This window comes from Elgaria multicarinata, chromosome 14 (genome assembly GCF_023053635.1).
Source record: "Elgaria multicarinata webbii isolate HBS135686 ecotype San Diego chromosome 14, rElgMul1.1.pri, whole genome shotgun sequence".
NCBI classification, from domain to species: Eukaryota; Metazoa; Chordata; class Lepidosauria; order Squamata; family Anguidae; genus Elgaria; species Elgaria multicarinata.
Window position 1 is genome coordinate 16474909 of NC_086184.1, and position 5421 is coordinate 16480329.

Genomic DNA, 5421 nt, shown 5'->3' on the forward strand with positions numbered 1-5421 from the left:
TTCACTTCCTTGATGCTGATAAACCCGCTGATATTAACAAATCCTGCAACAGCATAAAGTTAATTATGATTAGATGATTAAGAAGTCTGTCTATATATAAATGAGGACATATGGTGCTATTAAACAGGGCCGGCCCTGCCCTTAGGCAGGGTGAAGCTGCCATTTCAGGGTTTGTGTATCTCATGGCCTGCTCTTTGCCCCATGTTTGCCATGCCTCAAGTGCCATGGAAGGCAATATCGCATCCCCAGTGTTGAAGTAAGATTTTAAAAAAATCACTAAAAAAAAAAAAAAATCCCTCTGCAAAATGTGCTCCCCTCCCATTTCAGCAATAAATCTGGAGAGCTGTGAAATGGAATTAAAATGTTCTCCCATTCAGAGTAATGCTGGGAGGAATAGTAAAACACCAGCTGAGGCTGCAGTCACCTGCCATCTCCCCCCCCCCCTAATTCTTCTTGGCCATGAAAATTGTGGGGAAATGGAAATAGTGGGCAGCTGCTGCCTTGGCCAGTGTTTCGCTTTGCAGTGTGTCTGCCAGCCTAGTAAAAAGTATCAAAAAAGATGAAGGGATGCTTGCGACGGGCACCAGCGTTCCTTGCTCCTGCCCCCTGGAGCCTGAGCATCGTAGTATTTGCCCAACCACGCCAGGCGCTGCCCCTGGGCATGTCTGGGATCTTTTGCATGCAAAGCAAGTGTTCTCTCAATTGGGCTATGAACAAAAATGAGAATGTTTATCCCAGAGAAGGTTGGTGGTTCCGAATTCGGTGGAGCTGTGAATCCATTCTGGGTTTCAAGCAGAACCTGCCAGAATGCTAAAGGAGCTATCCGAGGTGCTGAACCCAAACTTCGGACAGCCCAAGCTGGACTGTTCGTATGCAAAAGAATAAATGCACGCAAGCCAGTCATTACAAAAGTGGCACATTAGAAATAAATAAATAAATAAATAAATAAATAAATAAATAAATCTGTGGGGGAGCATTTCAATCTCGCTGGACATTCTGTAATAGATTCACAAGTTGCTGAACATCAACAACAACAGCAAAAGTTTCAAAGGCTCCAGCAGGAAGCTGTTGGTTGGAAGTCACACACAGAACTGATGCTATCTGAGTTGGACCTCATAGGGACTGGGAGTGGATAGCTTGCAACAGAAAGCAATTGTTTTCTTTCTTAGGAATTTATGTACGCTATTAAATCTTGCTTCACTAATGTATTACCAGCTAGGAGTGGGCTGCACCTACTCAGGTTGGATGCTATACTCAATTACATATGTGCTATGCGTGTTAATGATGCACACCAGTCTCTTGCGTTGATGTGCATGGTAGCCTTTTTTTAAATAATATATCTTCCCCTTACCTCCACCACCCCATAATCTAGCTGTAAACATGGGTATGGATGGTTGCATATCCCAACAGAGAACACTTGTAGGCTGTGACCCAAGCTTTTGCCACAACAAATCCATTGATCTTTTTTAAGATGCCCACAGGACTAGGGAAGTCTGTATCTGGGAAATCTAGTTCTTTTTTGGCTCAAGACAATTCCATGGTATGTATGATTCACTTGGCATCTGTGAGCCAAATAAAAGACCATTCCCATACACTGAAGAATACAATATTTCTATACTCTAGAGCAAATGCATTAGAATCACAGAATATTAGAATTGGAAGGGGCCTATAAGGCCATCCAGTCCAACCCCCCACTCAGTGCAGGAAACTCAGTAAATATTTATGCCTGCCCCTATTTGCTATATCCATAGCGTGCACTATCCACTCAAAGTTAAGCACTTCTAAATTCAATTTATGTCAATGGGAGAATTCAGCACATTATCTCAGAAATCATTACGACAACCCTGTAAAGGAGGCCAGGATTATTATCCCCATGTTGCAGGTAAAGGGGCTAAGGCTGAGTCAAAGAGCTTTTTTAAGGTCACCTAGTGAGTCCATGGCAGGGTTGAGATTCGAAACGGAGTCACCCAGATTCACTGCTCAGTCTCATGAGGAGCAATCTTATGGGCTCTAGAGAGCATCTGAGGGGGCCATAGGATACTTTGGATTCCCATATCTGAGGTTGCAGACAGGACTCTGACTTTGGAGAGGAGAAGCTGTGATTTGACTCCACTCCCCCTCACAGCTGACAACAAAATAACTGTGCCAACCGCCGCCCCTCCGAGGTCAGGAACGCAACTTCAAAGAGGTGGAGGGGTGTTTCGGTGGGCAGGGCGAAGAGATTGGAGAGGCCAGGATATTAGCTATCCTGGGGCCTAGACAGCCTCCTTGCCTCCCCCTCAAGAAACTTTCGCTAGATGGGCAAAAAAGCCTGTCTAGCAAAACTGCAGGGCAAGAGGACAGGGAGCCGAATATCATTTCCACTACGCCTCCTGCCCTGCCTAGGGTGATTGTAAGCATAGGATTATCACAATGGATCATAAAGGGCGTGCCCTTTAGGATTGCATCCTAAGCAGTTACATTCCTGTAGCTCTGAACAAAGAACACAAGGAATTGCATTCTTAAATGTGATACAATACCAAGACAGCAACTGTTGAACAGCATTATGGCTATAACACCCTGCAAAGTGGGTGTCAGTGTGTATCCAAGCCCAATTTAAAGTGCTGGTTTTTACCTTAAAAGTCTAAACAATTCAGGACAAACTTATTGGAGAACCGTCTTTGGCCATATCAGCCTGCCTGCACTTTTAAGATCAGCATCTGAAGTCCTACACACCTCCTCGCCTGTGAGAACAACTAGGTTGGGAAAGGGCTTTTTCAGCAGTGGCCCACATTTGTGGAACACGTTGACATCTGGGGTATTGCAAGCTCCATCTCGTACTCTCGTAGGCTTCTAAAAGAGCCTTAAAAACTCGTTTGATTTCTTTGCTCTTTCGTAAGTGGGTATTATCGGGCTAATGATGGTTTTGGTTGTAATTATTATTCGATATTAGTATTTCACTGAGCTGCTTGAAGTTTTTTGTTATAAGTATTTTCCGCTGAGTATTAGAAGCTGCCTTGGGCTTTTATCTATAAAGGCAACCTATTCATATTTAAAATAAATAAATAACAGAGACGTTATAGTTCAAGATGGCATTTTTTTCAAGACAATTTGCAGTCTAATCTTACGTAGGTTTGCTCAGATGTAAATCAGATATAAATTATATTTAATTGAATAATAGAGGAGATATTGTTCAAGACGCCTTTCTTGAAGACAATTAGCAGTTGAATCTTATGTAGGTTTACTCAGAAGTGAATCCCACTGTGTTTAATCGGTCTTACACTCAAATATACATGCATAGGTGTGTAAACCTTAGATTTTCGGCTGCACACGCAAGTTTCCCTGACAAAGTTCCTTTCCAGTTGGTATTGCTTTTTAGGATACATTTATTTGGAACGTAAGCTTAGTTGTCTTAGTTTGCACACTACTGAAGTCAGTGGCAAAACTCATCATTATTCCTATAGACCCGTCTGTCTTTTTAAACAGGGAAGCAAGAATGCACTTACCGTGTTTGGTGATACGTGCGTATCATCAAAGGACTCTTCTCTGGTAGCTTCCTTCACTTTTCTATTTCTAGTCATTCAGTAGAGAATGCCCATGTCTGCAAAGCAGGGGGCTGGGAAAAGGCAGCTACTTAAGTACAGAGTTTATAAAGAAGGTTAATGATTAAACCGGAATGCTTCCAAGATGCATTAAGAGCCCAATTAATTTTTTGCACACACACAAAAAATCTCTTTGATTGGATCCACTTGTATTTCTCCCACTCCTTTGCAGTTTGTCTGAGCAGAATGAACTGAGGCACCAGTAAATTGCAGGTTGCTATAATTTTATAAAACATCAAGGCCTTTCTGGGTCATAAATACAAGAACAACCTGTGACTGAGGAAGTGATTGATTGCTGTATCCCATGGCTGCCACAACAGGTAAGTACAGACAATAGGTTTTTCAGAGACTTGGAGAGCTGACACTGCCCACAGTACACACATACCTCTTGCATTTCATGGCCCCAGACAATACAATTGATCTGCCGATTGAGGATATTACTTTGTGTATTTGATGCAGTGGCTTCTAGTCCACGAAAGTGCCTGCTACAATAAATCTGGTACCTCTTAAAGGAACCACAAGACGTGTGTGTGTGTGTGTGTGTGTGTGTGTGTGTGTGTGTGTGTGTGTAAAGATGCAATGTTTAGCCAGAAAAAAAGTCCTACAACTCCCAGCAAGGCTTTGAGGTTTTGAGCGTCACAGTCCACTTCACAAGTGTTTGGTGCATAAAGTGTTGGTGGGGTGGATTTGAAAGCAGTTACAGGGGAAATAAAAAGCAAAGAAGTATAGGATGCAACAATGACATTATGGCTTAAAACTGTAAGCAGAAACTTTACAGTAATTATACTCAAAGCAGTGTTGATGATAACACAAACATCCTGGCATTGGGAAGCTAGCTAACACCACCTGTGGTGGTGTTTGCTGTAACAGATTAACACGGATACCCCTCAGCCTCTGGAATGTTTGCTTTTTAAAGCTCAATTTAGAGCAATGGTTCTGTGATACCCTGAAACAAATTTTAATGAGACATTCTCCTGTCTCATTAAAATGGTTTTCCAGCACTTCATGCTATACACTGAAAAAGTTACACCAGACTTTAGAAACTTGACCAGTGCTGCTGCAGCAGATATTATTATTATTATTATTATTATTATTATTATTATTATTATTATTATTATTAATTATAATAATAACAACAACAACATTTATATACTGTCCCATAGCTGAATCTCTCTGGGTGGTTTACAAAGATGAAAAGACTGAACATTAAAAATCAATATAAAAAATTAAAAAACAAAAATGGCTAACATTTAAAGCAATTTTTAAACACTCAAGACAGGCCAAAGCTAGTTCTGCAGTTGAAACTCAACATATGCTGTTAAATGCCTGGGAGAAAAGAAAAGTCTTGGCCTGGTGCCAAAAAGATAACATTGTTGGTGCTGGGTGGGCCTCGTCGGAGAGATCGTTCCATAACTGGGGGGCCACCACAGAAAGGGCGCTTTCCCTTGTTGCCGTCGTCCGAGCTTCCCTCAGAGTAGGCATCTGGAGGAGGACCTTAGATGTTGATGATGATTGTTATTATTTACATTTATATACCGCCCCATAGCGGAAGCATTCTGGGTGGTTTACAAAGAAATTATTTAAGCATTTAATATCATGCTTCATTAGACAAAAAGACAAAGCAGTTTACAAACGTATACAGCAGCAGCAGTGTTCATACAGCAGCATCGGTGCCTTCCAGAGTTATATAAGCAAATAGCCAGGCCAGAACAATATATTTTGCTGCCTGAGGTGGAACAATATATAATGCCCCTTTGTGCCCAAGTCAAAGAGGACAGCAACCAAGGCTGGTCAACTTATTTTGGCACCTGAAGCAGAAAATCCAACAAGCACCTGTTCC